This window comes from Panulirus ornatus, chromosome 3, assembly GCF_036320965.1.
Source record: "Panulirus ornatus isolate Po-2019 chromosome 3, ASM3632096v1, whole genome shotgun sequence".
NCBI lineage: Eukaryota > Metazoa > Arthropoda > Malacostraca > Decapoda > Palinuridae > Panulirus > Panulirus ornatus.
In genome coordinates this window covers 53,305,670-53,323,014 of record NC_092226.1, presented here as the reverse complement: position 1 = coordinate 53,323,014, position 17,345 = coordinate 53,305,670, and the positions used below count along the sequence as shown (strand labels likewise).

The window sequence follows — 17,345 nt, the reverse complement described above, 5'->3', positions numbered from 1 at the left end:
GGTTCCAGAGAGTTGCTCCGGGTAGTAGTAAGTGAGCGACGAGGTTTAGATTTCGGGCAGGCGTGATCGTGAAAGGGAGTCAGGTATACTGTAAAACGCCAACGCTTTAACAACCTTAACACAGCTGTTAAAAATATCAGTGAGGCTGCTTTACTCGCACTCCATGCAGGTGTGAGAGAATGTGGAAGTTAATACACTTGTACAATCCAAGGGTGTGGCTCATTGTTACCGCTGGGGGCAAGTGCTGGACGTAAACATGACCAGACATTGTTGGTTGCGTGTTTGTTCACACGGCAAACACTGGAGTTCCCGCATGTTCTAGAATGTCGGTCGTATTTATAGAAATCAGGCGAGGAAATTCTTTTCTTGATCAAACGCAATTAATACACCAGAGCAATTGGGAGAAAATTACTATCCCCTTTTACATGACATTAAACAGACGTCCAGATATCAATACGAAAAACACATATCTGAAACAAAAGGTCTTACATAACTATCCGAAACTAGTTTTAACTTTAATACGTTTAATCATCGTCATACAACTGCAACAGTCAAGAAAAAATCAGAAGGCGCCACCCCTTCCAATACAGGGTAATACCATATCATACAGCTTGTTATGCAAAACTTCATTTATTGAAAACGATCAATTACAACTCCATTAGCTAACAGTTTTTCCTAGTAAAGAAAAGAGAAATGAGATAGAAAAAATTCCCTTAAGATTCTAAAACATGCACACATAAAGCATAGCGTGATACGACTAGCCGGGACAAGGGATGTCACTCCAGCAGGAGGAGGTGCAGCAGCAGGGTCAGCGGCAAAAGGTCGAAGGGCAGCAGCGGCTCCAGCAGGTGTGAGGTCGCTGTCAATAAAGAATGAGGTGAGGGCCGGCCGCCACGACCCGCCATTTGCTCTCGTACATAATACAAGGGGGCCGAGACCCGACATGGCGCACCACTTGGTCCTGATAGATAAATCACAACCGGTTGAGCTGTGCCCACACCACCTCCCGGAGCCCCGCCCAGCGCCACACCCTCCACAACGCACCGCATCGCACTTACCTCTCCTCACCCCAGCCGACCAGGCCAGGCCAGGCCGACGGCGCCTGTTTTTCAATTTTTTTTTTCTTCCTCGAGAGCTTTTAACAGCCATCAACCTATTCCACAACTTTCGTAACTCAGGTACAATCCTTCCAGAATGACCAACACTGAAGCCTCAAATAGTCAAATGAACAAAAGCCACACACCTACGCATCGCTTCCCACGACTTACCGGGAAAAGAAATGAAACTGCTAATTTCTCAACTCTTAAAGAAGCTTTATGACAACAAAGGAAAATCAATTTAAATTCATATTTTTGTAGACTGTGTCCGTCTTCCTGAGTTAGTATCTACAGAAGCCTGCGAGTGATGAACGAAGCTTAAATAAAATGTAAAGCGCATGAAGAAACAAACTCACTATTGACATGAGATATAATGCATTAAATACATACATATCTGTGTGTGTATGTGATGAAAGCACTTATATATATATATATATATATATATATATATATATATATATATATATATATATATATATATCCACCTTATCAAAATCTACAAATTATATGAGAGAGAGAGAGAGAGAGAGAGAGAGAGAGAGAGAGAGAGAGAGAGAGAGAGAGAGAGAGAGAGAGAGAGAGAGATGCAGGCAGACCAGGAGACAGCCATATGTTACCCCGGCCAGTGGTCAGAACTGTGACTTCAATTATAAGCCAAATCCTCAAGATCTCCTGAGACTGGTATAGGAAGGGCTCAGTGCTGCAAGTGACGTTGATGGGGTTTTTCTACTCGCCGTCGAGTCGGTCGACCATCAAGCAGGGAGACTGCGGCCACCATGTTCGACTGTATGTCGACAGCTGGAGCTCGACCACATATAAGCACCGTTTATCCGTGCTTGATGCGATGATATGTCTTTCTTTACATATCATCAACTGTGAGGGTCATACCATGTTCCCACAAGTAGTATTATCGAGCCACCACTTCATTAACTTGGTTGATGATGCGTCGCCCCAAGGTATGTACGTACATCTGGCCTAAGCAATATACCATACATTTTGGGTTTCGCAGTTCCCAATCACAGAGCGACATAGGTAAAACCACATCGGCCTTCAACTGGAATATCCCGAGGGGCATTAGCGTTGTTACGCATGATAAGGTTGACTGATTTGGGGCTTTTACAACTCTCAGCTTTTTTCTCATTGTCCGCTGGGGAACAGGTTTGTGCGACGATGTCCTTCACTAATTTTCCATCTTGCTTGTATGCTGGAGCGAATACATTACGAAAGAATAGTCAATTTCGTTTTGCTGCTGCAATGGGGGTGGTAAGCTTCCTCAGAATGGCCACAAATTTTGTGTTAGAGTAGACACTGCTGTCCATAAGCTGATGTATTCCCGGTCCACGAGAGGACACGAGGAGCATGTTTGCCAGGCGCAGATACGGATGTACCCCATATAACGGAATCCTTAAGAGCTATCGTTATACCATAAGCATTCACAATCAACCTACGTCCGATACTTCCCTATACAAGTCAGTCAGAAATCGGTCTCAGTTCATATATATATATATATATATATATATATATATATATATATATATATATATATATATATATATATATATATTGGAAAGGATCACAATTTTGCGCGTGATCAAGATATTCCTATGAGTCCACGTGTTTCATTTTCCCCGTAGACTCATAGGAATAAATATATATATATATATATATATATATATATATATATATATATATATATATAATGACACAGCCATGGGTGAACTGCAAAGGTGTTGAACTAGATACTCTGCGATCTTGTTCCGTAGAGCTGACTTAAATATTACTGTCTCCTCGTTCATAGACGACAAACCACATGATTCATTCTGGAACAAATACTGCAAATCGGGCGGCCCGGCACTGCAGCCGATAGACCCCAACCGTGACCCCCCTCATTAAAGGGTAGGGCAGGACTCCGGGCTACACCATGATTACATTCAATATCAATGCAGGTTTAATTTCTTCCTCCCCTTCCCATCAGCTAACTAGCTGCACAGGGACCCTTACCGCGGACTAAGAAGGCAACAATATAACATTATCAGAAGAGCATTTATGAAATACCTTACAGACAACAGCTTAGGTAATTGCTAAGGTGAACCACATAACTTTGGCATGACAGGAGGAAAAGTGGGGCAGAATGCCATCCCGAAGATTTATACTCTTCAAACAGGCGAAACTGCCAACAAGCCTAGGATTAAATAATCTTTACAGAAGCATTAAAGGACCAAATTCCTTTATTAAAATCGCCCTTCAGCACATATGCACAATGTTGTTACAGGAGGTAAGAACAAGAAGTGTTTGTGTTCCAAGAAGCAAGGCATCTGGTCACTATGGCAACGCAGCCTCTGCTCAGCTCACATGTACATCCGTTTACTAAGCTCATAACGACTTCTCGAGGGTCAAATACTGCTTCAGGTTAAACACTATTAAAAAGATAGCTCTGCCTCATGTCCCTATATTCAACCATACATGCTTTTAGGGGAACGAACATGGTTATCAATGACTTGACGAGAGGTTCTACTTGCAACAGCCCTACGTGGATAGTCATCATATGGATCAAGATCTGGAAATGTTTTCTGAATACTTGGTATAAATTAACAATAAACTGCCGTCGGGACACATTCTAGTCCCGAAATTATCAACGTTATCATTTGATATCGAGAAACTTGTTAGAATAAGGCTGGTATTATTATTCACACAATAAATAAACTGTATTGATCAACGGCACTAAGGGTGGCGTGTAACCTTGTGTTTTGGTTTCCAACAGTATCATCAAAATAATAGTTCACTTATCAGTCAGCGGACAATAACTGACGGGGAAAAGGAAATGCTTAAATCACTTTCTCATTTCTCCTTAAAAAACATCGTTCACTGAACCCTTGGATGAATAAATTTTCCTTCAAGCCATCTTCACTAAACGTACCGGTCAAGTTTTTAATCAAACCAAGGACGCCACAGTTCCCTATCAATGACATACACTATCAATAATCAAATACAACGTGGCTTTAACTGACGTATGTCACACTAGGCTTGATCATGATCACGAAGTTCTGAGCCAAAAAAACCTCGCCTCGGCCTCCTGACACACAGGATTACCACCATTAAAATAAACAACGGATCAAAACGGGCTGCAGCGGACAGGTCGTTTATGTGGTGTGTTTTAAGAATGGTGTACACGGCAGGACGGAGCCTAGGGCAATAGAGCAGCTGGAAAACAATTTCAACTTGGCAGCAAGTGACGCACCTCGAGGCTGAACAGAACTGATACCTCTGCTGCCACACACACAAAGACCCGCCCCCTTCCTTCCAGTTATCCCTAACATAGCCACACAAGCTACTAGCTGTCTTTTCCATTCTGTCCTTACCATCACTATCCAGTAAGCTAACTGCCTGTTTTCGACATCACAAAATTATTTTCTAACGCCAGGTCACAAAACTCCATTGCTGACCTGCTCTTATCCTCAACAGTATTAATACACCTGACCACTTCCCTAAAACTGCAATCAAAAGTTGCCCCCCCTTCTCCTTTCATGAAATCATCTCTCCACCTTGTGGCACTTACCATAAAAACCACTCACCTCTTTTCTATCGTCAAACCATTAAATATAATAATAATAATAATAATAATAATAATAATAATAATAATAATAATAATAATAATTCATATGTTTGATAAGATCCATCTGTCTAGGGTGGTTTCCAACGTCTCTCCTCACCCTCGAAGCATCTTCAGTCTGTTCTAGATTTATCTTTGCTCCTTCCCGCCAGCAGCAATACAACCCCTGCATACCACAGCCATCTACTATAAGTGTGTGACCCCAGAAAATTCCATTCAGCCTCTCTGGGAGTCAAGAGGAAGTAGTCATCCGGTGACTCTGGTCTTAGATCTCCCAAGGGTTTCCGCGCCACTACTTGCGAGACGAACAAGACGGATTCCCACTGTTCCAGATTAATCAAAATGTTACCTGCGCTCTACAGCATTAGGGAATAGCTCTTCAGTTTGGATACTTTACTCGCAAGTTCCGATTAACCATTTTGCAATGCAATCTACATTGATAAAACGAAAAACCGTTAGAGCAGTTAACAAGCTACTCAATACGCAAACGTGCAAGGCATGTGGTACCAGATAGCGGGGTCACACGGCCTGGCCTGACAATCCCTTAGAAGCTCTCAGAATGCAATACACATAATGGCCCTTTTGTCATTAGTGAAAAGAAGTGTGGTCCATGCGCACACGACGACATTCTTATCCTAATATTTTCTTCCCTTGCCGTCAAACAGCGCCACACGTCAGCCTCAATAAACATCACTTCTCACAACCAAAATACGTTCAGACTTAACATAGTATGTCAGCAATTCAACCATCTCATACTGTACCATTCAACAGACAACATTGTAAAATCAGTCCAAGTTGCCAACCCAAATCAAATGCAGGTCGATTAAAGTATCTACCCTAAAATGCAACGCAGTTCTGAATGTCATCTGCATATACATTACTATGTTACGCGTCTTTGGAAACCCGAAGTGTCTCGATACATAAAAGACTGCTCATCCAATTCTCTACGAATACTAGAGGAGGATACAAATGAAGCATTTTGATTTACGGAAGAAGAGAGCTTCCTGCTGTAACAAAGGGGGGGGGGGGGGGTATTCACGATGGAAATTCGAATGCAACACAGCGAGGCAAAAAATAATCTTTATCCCATTACCAACTAGTACGATTCAGAGAAGCCTCGTTCATCAATATCGTGGACTACATTATCAGTAAAACCCTTAGAATAATCAACATACGTCTCTACTGGAGGCAGATTTCGTAAAGTGTTGTCAAACTGAGGAAACTACCGTCGAACTATCACCCCACCCCAATACTGAATCGCAGTTTCCCGCGTCAAGGAAGTACCGCCAGGAGCAGGATAAGAAAGGCTGCATCCGCTCACATCCACTCTGGCTGCCATGTCTAAAGCACCGAAACCATAGCTACCTATCCACAACCAGGCCCCACAGACCTTTCTATTGTTTATCACGAAGACTTCACATTCCCTAGTTTAGTTCACTGACAGCACGTTGACCCAGTATACCACATTGTTCCATTTCACTTTATCCTATGCACCCCTTTCACCCTCCTGCATGTTCAGGCCCCGATCGCTAAAATTCTTTTTCACTCCAACCCTCCATCTCCAATTTGATCACACTGTTCTTGTTCCCTCAGTTCTGACAGATATATATCCTCTTTGTCAATATATCATTCTCTTCATATGTTCATACCACTTCAGCAACCCTCTTCAGCTCTCTTAAACTCTTTATTACCACACCTCTCTCTTACCTTTTAGTCACTAACGCCGTCAAACCACCTCACACCACATAACGTCGCCAAACATTATTTCCAACACAACCAAATAAATATAAATGTAACCAACCGGACCGTCAGTTTTCCTAAAATAACAACGCTAACCCTACCAGGCCGGAAATAGAAAGGTGGTCGAGGATACGAAAGGACACCTGTGCAAAACCCGCGACGCGACAGCGATGTGTTAAGAGAAGTAGACATGGTGAATAAGTACACATGCATGATGGAGACACAAGGCACTGCGACTAGCCAAGCAAGTATATGGAATTAAAATGCATCTTATGTTTAAGAGATGGTTGGCATGCTTGCAAGCAGATGTGCCCACCAACACTACAGACACTTCATCCTTTTGGGCGAGCCTGCCGACATCACTCCTGGTGTGGACAGACTAGTAAAGCACGAACGCCTGCTTTAGCAAGCGCACCGTGTTGTTTTACTGCGTCGAGGACCGCACAGCGGCCGATATTAATCAATTCATCAACGGCAGGCGACGGTGATTGACACATGTATGTCCCTGCCGCTGTCCAAACCCGCCCACCGTGCAACTGGTATCACAATCTCACTATCAGTTAAGTAATACTATGATACACATCTTTACACACACACACACACACACGCGCGCGCGCGCACACATATATATACTAGGCAATCATCCTAAACCTTCAGGGAACATATTCAATGTTCCCTCGACCCTCAAGGACGAAATCTTCACAATTTTTGTAGTAAATGATGAACTGAAGCACATTACTGTTAATGATGAACGTATCAACTCACTGGGTTATCTTTACCAATATGTCTATATAAAAGAGCAACAGAAATGAATGTTGAACCAGAATAGCCTCGTCCTATATCAGGTAACTGAATATAACCCATTCAAATCTGGGTTTAATGTTCTTCGATAAATAAACGTCAAAAGGCTTATAAAATCTTTGCAAGCCCTCCCTCTTTTGAGATTTGTAGCAAAGACCCGTCACATGAGATAATGTCCTACTACGCTCTAAAATCCTTGGGGGAAACGAGAGCACTACTAATCTTCAAATTTGGCCTTCTAAAGCCTTAGAGATGCTTACAACCAACAGCACCTTTGCTTGGCTTTTCAAATACTTGCAACTATGCAGCAAAGAATTTTTTTTTCCTTATGTTTACCCTGAGTATAACTTTTTAAATCAAATAATAAATAATAATAATAATAATAATAATAATAATAATAATAATAATAATCACTCAACCTAGCAGTGGGGAAAAATGTCATAATCCCAAATTTCTTCATTAAAATTGGAAAAACAAAATACCCAGCTAAACACAGACGCAAGAGAAAACCTACAATATTCTTTATTATACTGAGTTCTGGATGTCAACTGTATAATGTTAACGTGGGTCGATGATGAGAAAAAAGTGGGTTACGTTCTCTGAAGTGTTGAGCTACTTTCAGAACACCTAATTAGCTGCACAAAGAAAACAATTGCTAGCAAAGCTCCCCTATCATCCTCTACATCAACAGAACATTAGTTGCTGCCCTTAAAAAGGGGGCGAACATAGTCAAGCGCCACATGGAGGCACAGACGGCTCTTTCTAGGTGGTCGTCAGTAACGTGTATCAAACATGCTAATTTTCCCAGAAGCATCAGCTGGGGTACGAGGTACTTCCAAGTTACCTCCGATAGTATTCCTGTTATAAACGCTCTTGCTGCCACTGTCGCCGCCGACAGCCACACCGATGCATCACTGACAATGTCGTTCAGGACGCAAAACCTCGACCCTAGGGTGTCCGCCGAAAGAACTACCGTTTGCAACCCCTTGGCCCTCCGGCTTCCGTCGATGCCAAACATCCTCAAAATGTTTCTGTACTACACTACACTAGCACTATCGTTTATACAAAGAAACAGCAAGAGAGTAATTCATAACAATCACATGATCATCTAACCTCCCTCCGGCGTGAATCACTATGTACATAAATCCTGTACAATGCGGACTGTAGGAGTAGGCTAGGCCAAGTGCAACATGGGTGACTTAACAGTGAACCCAGTATGTCTCATCTAAATCACCCACGCGACAACCTACATACGTGAAATCCGTAAACAATCATGCCACACACCAATGAGGGGATGTAACACTGTACACCTTACACAAGTGTCAACATTGTAGTCTGTTCCTTCAGCTACACCAGGACCTCTACATTTATCAGGCTTGAAGGAGTAGTATTTCCGCCACATTGGTGACCCATACATATATATATATATATATATATCGAACAAGCTAAGCATCTATCAAGCCATCAATTCCCGGAAATCCAGTATACGTGAAATGAGAAGCTGTAACTGCCTCTGTTCAAGATCAACGTAATCAATCAGTAATAGCCGTAACCCTTACAACAATTGATACTGACAAAACTGTCCAGAGTTTTCTATTGAAATGAAGCGAGCTGTGTTTGTACGGAAAACGTCCTAATAGGTAAGGCCACTTGATGGCTCCTTCATCGCTGTAAACGAGACGAAATAATATGGTCCGTTTCCAGTGTCGGTTTCACTTTAGTGTACCATCATCAGCAGGAGGAGCATGAGCTTCAGCGAGATCGCTAGCTGTATTCAAACGGAAATTACATGTGCTAAATAAAAGGAACTAGAAGCAGGATGAGGTTACCACAGCAATGCAAGTGACAACACAAACCCCAATGAGGCCTTGGTAGCGGGAGAAGGCAGATACCTTACTCGAAGAGTATTGGTAGCCGGCTAGGTAAACATTAAAGTGTGGGTGGAGTAGGACGTATGTGGAAGGGTACAGATCAGGGAGGTGGGTGGAGTATAGGGGAAGCAAGCGGACAGTTGGATGGCGAAGCACGGGTGGAGTACGGCACAAGCGGCTATGTAGCAACTCCGAAAAATGCGGCACTAGTAGTGAGTAGGTGGATGCTGGAGCACGGCAGAACTGGCGGGGCGGAGTTGTACGAGAGAGTACGGGAGTAGAGAAGGCGAACAGGTGAGCGGAGCGAGCGTGAGGGAAGGAGGGGTAGCGGAGCAGGTAAGCCGTCACGGGGCGTGGTCGCCAAGGTGAACACAAGGAGAAGAGACCAACACCCCCGTCAGACGCTCTACCTGCACAACGCTGCCGTTACCACATCCATACGTACGTTACCCAACACTTTAAGCTTCACTCATCCCAGATAAGCAAACCTGTCTGAACATTTCTCCATGTGCTCACAAGCTAAGTTTTAACAATCAAAATGTACCATTTTTGAGGCTTACAACCTAGTTAAAGAGGGGAACCTTAAGACACCCTTCAAATAATACAAAGGTATCAAGCACGTCTGAAACAGGATGAGACTCGGGAGTAAAGCTTTCTTCCTAATTAAGACCTTATACAACACTCCCATGATACGTAAGATCAGGTGAAGTACCTCAAGTTCTCCGTAGGTACAAACTCTGTATGAGCAAGCCGCCTGGTCACCAAGATATAAGCAAATTCTCAGCAGCTCAACCATTTAGAGCGTGAAACTGGTGTATAAAAACTAATCTTTAATGGCAAATACCAATTCCTCTACTTTAAACTGGCATGTCTTTATGAGATAGCTAAAAGGCAATTTTGTGTTCCCAGTGTGTGCCGTACTTTACATGGCGGCTGGAGCCTTATCAAGGACATCGTACCTCCTAAAAGGGAAACAAAATAATTGCATCCGTTTAGTATAACTTATAGGAATGACAGTGTCCTTAAAATGACTTGGTTACCAATTACTACACGATGTCATAGCATTATGCGAACAGCAGTATCATGTGCTGCGAAGTACAACAAAGGTCTCGAGATACATGAAAACAAGACAAGATTACAAATACTTTCATCCTGACATCGACAAATACGGTATATCTGGTTAGGTCTTGGGGGATATTTTCCCTCCACAATATACAGTTCAACTTCTTGGATCACTGATACGGAGAGCGAGAATTATAATGGCAATAAATGACTGCACTTACAACAAAATCTCGCCCGTTATGAAATCGTCACATGGGTTAGTGTTTTGTCATTCTATATTGCAGCTGACTTTCTTACATAAAACATTCATGTTAACATCAGTCATTTCATGTCAACATCTGTCAGTCATCTCTTTGAAAGAGTAAGATACTTCTAACTTGAAAGCTTGGAAAATCAGTGCTGACAACAGACAAGACACTCCGCTATCGTGAAAAATAATTCTCATAAACACGGTTGTATGAATTGTGATATTCGAATAGACTGCTCTCTCCTAAAGCTCATCATTAACCCCCGACTCCCTAACTAATGCCAAAGCTTCAGTAAATCCAACCACTGGTACAAATACTCTTATGAATGAATAAGCAAAGGTTCTCACAATAAGACACCCTCAGAAACGCCAATAGCTTTGATGTTCAGAATTTCTATGACCAAAGAGAAGCTGGGGAACTGACGACTTCAATACGCATCCATTACCGTGATCCAACTCATCACCCTTGCCACTATCATGCTCAATACTGCGCTCAGGTGAACAATATGGTGGTCAAACATTCGTTGTCAACTGCCTTTCCTAATGATTCGTTTGATAACTAAGGCGAGTATTCTCTTAATTTCAAAATAGAAGTGTTGTCTGCAAACGTTATAATCCCCCTCTCAAGTTATTTTGATTTTTCTCAATGATGTCAACGCCGTCATTCTCACACAAGTCGTGATCCACCTGGATCAAAATATCAACACAAATGACAACGCCGAACACTGCCGCTGACATTCTCTTACGATAATGCGGTCTGTAACAACAAGGATACAAGGAAAACAGTTAAAAGAAAAAAATCAAAGTAGCAATCATGTCAAACTGTTTCATATTCAAGACTGACAAACACCAATACAAAATTAACCATTAACTAAAAATCTAATCAACTCTTCAAATTACCGACTGGTCTAGTTCGCCAAGAAAGCTGTATCCCGTCTGTGCATTAGCTGGTTGCGGTTGGCAGAATGCATTCTTCCCAGCTACGAATGCATCAATGATAACTGTAATGTCGTTCCATACTACCAATATCTACTACCATCTAGGACATGAAGTCAGTTTCGACCTTCACCCCCGGGACCGCGCCTCCCTTAACACGTGTTCTGAGTATGGGCTGGTGGGAGACGGCAGAAGTGCCTCAAACTGTCGCGCCTCTGCCATCAATACGCTAAATTGGCCAGTTTTCAATCTGCGATCCAATATGCCACGGTCCATCCAATAACACCCGCCACCAAGGGATGGGGAGGGCCCTATTTTTCCCGGGTTATCACGCGAGTCAAATATGTATTAGATTGCCACTGTCGCTTGTTTAAAATTTCAGTCCCTATAGATCTGAGGGGATGCACTGTCTGAGCTGCTCTCTATCCCAAGCATCCAGGGGCAACCAGACAAATTTTGACAGCACAAGGCAAAGGGGGAGATCATCTTGTCTGTGATCGACCTTTTCCCGACAAGGAGTTTCACTGACGCTGTGCGGTTGAACTCGCCCTTTATATAGACAAACTACTGCAGCAAACAAAATATGCTCCTTCACGCTTTCATCTTTTTCGGTCACTTATCCGCAACAGAAAAACTTAAAAATGGTGTTTTTAGGAAGAATGGTTTCGCAAAATTGCGGGACTGTTAACGGGAGATATACCAACATGTGGAGAAGATCAAAAACGTCCCAAATTCCATAAGGCATAACCACAGGCAAAACTCAATTAGTTATGGGACTTATGGCATTTAATTCTTTAAATACCAAGAAACAACTGTAAAACGTATACACTGATGAGCCAGGTCAGAGGAATTTCCTTCACTGAACATGGGTGCGACTGCCAAACTGCGGACGATGACAACAAAAGAAAGATCCCGAAGCGTCTAACATGCGTTCGCTGCAATTAATATTACTCGGCACACTGCATTTCGATGTCTGACGAAATGGTGGGTTGGAAACCTGGTTCCCCTGTAATGAGTCCACGAAAATCTTTACCGAAATTACGTCTTATTCCTGAGCGCTGCAGGAACCTCAGAGACAGAATGGTCCCCTGGAACAAATATATATATATATATATATATATATATATATATATATATATATATATATATATATATATATATATATATATATATATATATATGTATGTATTTTAACTTTCTAAAAGGGGGAATATATATATATATATATATATATATATATATATATATATATATATATATATATATATATGTATGTATTTTAACTTTCTAAAAGGGGGAATATATATATATATATATATATATATATATATATATATATATATATATGGTACTCCTTGTAAATATATATATATATACACACCAACATCCGAGGTATGGAGCAAATATGAAGCTTGGTCCTACCTATGCTGCGGGTACGCAAGACTGACAATTCTGATAAAATTTACAATGGGGTGGGAAGTGTTTGCAAACTATATATCACTGGGAACCCCTGCTCCTTGCACATCAATAGGTTGAGGAAAGTCGATATAAACTCTTCCTAATTAGAATAGTTCTATTTATGTAATAACGCCTGCCCCCCAACTGTCATCTAACACTACACGAAGGATGGGCACTTGGGTGCTGCTACTATATCCGAGACGTGTGCACAAGAACAAACATTTAAAAGTTTGTTGCACCTGATATAAATAAAACTACACAACTTTATATATATATATATATATATATATATATATATATATATATATATATATATATATATATATATCCTAGTGGATACACTGCCCGACTATACATGCTGCGTGTATCTGCGACTAGTGTACTGTAGTTGGAGCAGAGGCAATCCTTGCTGCTACTGCAGTTACCCACAGACTCACTAAGTGTAATTTGCATATAGGTTCCTTGATATTCAGCCAACTTTCCATTGATCCCCCACCATTTATACCAAGTTTCAAGGAAAATAATTTAGTATGCCACACACAACCAAGAGACGTCACCATCAATTGCCTGAACTCACACCATGCTTTGCCCTTTTCAATCATCGTCAACTCACCACAGATACATTTTCGCGACAATCGTCGTACAATCTCCATTCCTCGTCTCTAACACCTTAACAACTGACTACATTTCTCAATCATCTCTGCTATTTTGGTTCATCCAGTCCCGATACTACCCACTCAGTGACTGTCATCAATGCACCTCACAGTCTTCCAGCCCTTGACCCCTTCACTTCAACAAATCCTCTGCCTTTTCCCCTCACTCATTTCTCGTCCATACCAAAAGTTGATTCCACTCCTGTAACTCCGTGATGCATCAGTTCCCATAATCAATAAACACACCAAAAAATGCCAATTGGTCTAGAGATATCCAACCCTGCTCGTGACAGAGAAGTAGTCAAGTAGGATTCGCTTAAATCTGTGCAACCGTTCAGAATTCAGATAACAGGAAGTTCCCATACCATGATAGTAGTTCCCAATTCAAAAGTAATTCTGGTTTACCGTGATAAAGCCACCAACGGAAATGCTTCCTCAAAACATTATCCGACACAAAATCAGTGAAATAGGTTAATGTCAAAACTAATGATACTATTCGATGAGCATGAAAGAACGGAGGCAACGACCGAACACAACATGAAAGGTCAAAACACATGTCGGCCCCAGAGAACTCGTATGTGGTAATCCAGGACGACCCCAGGAATCGTGGCACTCCACCTGTGACAACTGGGTGACATGAAGTGCAACACACGTGCCAGACTGAGACTTATTGCTCGCGCCTTTGGCTCAGACTTAGGAGAAAAAGCACGTACAAAGGAAGCATTTAAATGATTGGGGTCATGCAGTAAAATGCCTTAATAACAGTAAACAGTAGATGGAGGTCGAAGTCGGAGAAAACGAAAACAATTTTTTTCTTTACTTTCAATTGTCTGCTCAAATATTTTCACAGAATCCCAGCAAATACGGAATGAACATACTTTGATTTTCCAGTTGCAAAAGAGATCGTTCACCACCATAAAGATGGTCAAGTGAAGCACAAAGTGGTGGGGCAACGGAGAGAAGAGTTGAAGTATCATGGTGGAAGCGACTAATTAGTAGCATATGATGGTGGATAATAGCAGGGGCTGTTAATAATCGTAGACTGAGGTTGAATACGAGTAATAATGGTGGTGAGTGGGAGTAATCGATGATTGCTGCTGACCATAACTGCGGTCGGGAGTGATCGATGGTTGTTGCTGGCAACAGTGGTAGTCGGTGGCATCGGGACCCTGTTGCTGATGAGGCAAATGGTCAACATCAGAAGGTGGAGAGGCAGAGGTGAGAAAGTTATGCTACAAGCTGAGTCCTGGGTACTGCTGTTGTGATCTAAGTGTTAATGGAAGAAGCTGCCTCTGTGTGGGAGTGGGACGGGAAGTAGGTGTAAAGAAATAAGTGGGGGGGGGGGGGGGGGGGGGACAGAGGTGGCGTTGGATGGGCAAGTGGAAGCACAAGTGGTTTCAACAGACTGATGACGGTTGGGACAACATGGCGGCGGAGAGAACCGGCAATAGCATGGTGGATGAAAATGTGGTAGGCGGTAGTTAGGGTGGAAGGTGATGATTCCTGGAAAATACAGTGGGTATGGTAAGTTTGAAAATGTACGAAGCGATGGCTTGTAGGATCTAATATTAAAACATGGGATGCTTTGCTGGGTAGAGGCAGAGGTGAAACAAAAAAGGTTGGTGGTGTTAGTAGGTGAAGGTGCAAGAGGAGGAGGGCATACAGGAGATGGAGCGAGCGGGGCAACCGGCTGGTGGCTAGTGCAGTGCGAGAGGCCACCACCAGAGGGCAGCACTGGCTGGCGCAACAGGTGAGGCGAGCAACGTTTGTCGCTAAATTTAGATACGTACACACCCACCATGCATCCCCCCCCCCACCCCAACCCACCCTCGCTCTCTGCCCTACCAACCACGCCTAGTCTCCTCCCAGGCCGCTACCTTCACAATCAACAGCCCAAGATAAACTAGTATATTTACGCAAACACCCGTCATTGTAGAAAACACTTTCTTGGTCACATAGAAACCCAATCTCTCTCGCACTCTGACGCAAGTCAAGTCCGCGAATGATGCATCATTTGCGAATCGAAATGAACAGCAACTAAGTAAACCATAACAAATGAAAGGCAACTTAAGAAATAATTCGTCAAATATATAACCCAGAAATATTCATCGATCACGCCACGAAAGATAACAAAAACCGGGATATAGCAGATGGACCAGGGATAAATGAAAATATATCAGAACACCGAATCCTATTTGAGTAAATTTTACACGGACTTTTGTCTTGCCACTGGGGCAAGACATGAATTCCCTTAAATATTCTCTACAGCCGAAATCAAGTATACGTCTAGTAAAAGTTTTGAGTGAATGAACATTCTATATATATGAATCTTAGGATTTCTCCTAAGCAGCACAAACTTTGCCTTTGATAAAAAGAACTGGGCAGCATGTTGCCGAGCAAGATTCATATTCCTGGTCTCTATATTGTGATGCCAGACATTTCACCTCAGATAACGCCAGTAAACTCAATGTTAAAAGTGGAATCTTAACCCGTAACAACACAAAACAATATAGCCTCAAATTTACATGTAAATAACATAAATGCAGCTTACAAGCTGGATAGGTCAACATATATTCATAACAGTAAGAACAATTAACGTGGGATTCTCGAACATCACACTACTTTTGTGGATTCACCACACAGGTGGCGGCAAAAATCGATACAGCGAAACAAAGCACATAAAAAATGTATGTGCTGCGCCAGCTGCAGGAGAATCTGGCAAAGTCTACGGGGCTAGGATGATTCCCGTTTTCTATGGTGCCCAAACAAGTACAGTGGAGTGGGTTGGTGGAAAACTCACTGATGAATTCATTTTTAGTTTATTTTTCTATTTTTGGTCCAAAATTTTAGTTCTAATTTGCCTTCCGCACTAAAGCTATCGCTAGACAATTCCACATAACAGGTATTGCTTATAACAGCATCTTCTGTAGTTATTCAAAAGGACAAGACATTTGCATGGCACCTAAGTCCGCTAATTATCAGAGAGACTTTGCAATTCAAAACGTGATTTCTTAAGTATCGTCTACAATACCCTAAAGACTAAATTTTAAGCAAAGATGGTTTTAATATATCCACAACAAATATAAAGTTATCCATGTTTAGTTTGTTGTGACGCGACCTTAGCAGTTTCATACAAAGGTTCAGCAGCAGCACCCTTTCATCAACTACCGCCTAACTAACCTTTAAAATTTAAGGTAGTGTCCGAAGGAGCAACCATTCCATTAAGGAGAAAACGAGAAAGTTATAGATACAAAGACCACATAGACCTAAGGTCCAACAGCTTAGCTTACTTTACCTTCCAGAACTCCAACACGTAAAACTCTGGTTATCTGAAATTGACAACTAATGGCCGAGTTTAACTTTTTGTTCTTGGCAACCAAAAGTTCACCTTGTACGCGGCGGTACTGATTTACGAAGCAGTGTAGAGAAGTGACGGATATCCCTCACTTCAGGAGCCATTACTTCAATAACAACGTGAAATAAAAGGATCTGTCACCTTATATCTATTGGTTAATAAATTTACCAAGAATCAATGATGAATGGCAGCGTCCACCCGGGTTAGGGAGAGACATTCGTCCCTCAGAATGGTGAGCTCCACCACCACTATCCTCATCAAGGAATAAATCATACTTCGTCAATTTTTCCCTAATCAGCCTGCAATGGGCATTTTTCCCAATTCACTAGTTTTCCAACAACTTTGACAAACTTATAAAAATGGAATCCACGTTGGATATGAACTACTGCTGCCTACTTCCGGGAAAGATACAATTCCATCAGCTGGCTAAATGAAGGATTTCTGTATAATCAATTTTTGAATTGCCTAAGATGTCTTACAAGTTTGACACACACACACACACACACACACACACA

The 17,345-nt window shown here is 42.0% G+C and overlaps 1 protein-coding gene across 37 annotated transcripts in view; it reads right to left on the bottom strand.

Moving 5' to 3' along the window:
- heph (polypyrimidine tract-binding protein 1 heph) overlaps positions 1-17,345 on the bottom strand; it is a 503,533-nt gene that overhangs the window by 188,193 nt on the left and 297,995 nt on the right. The window lies entirely within an intron of this gene.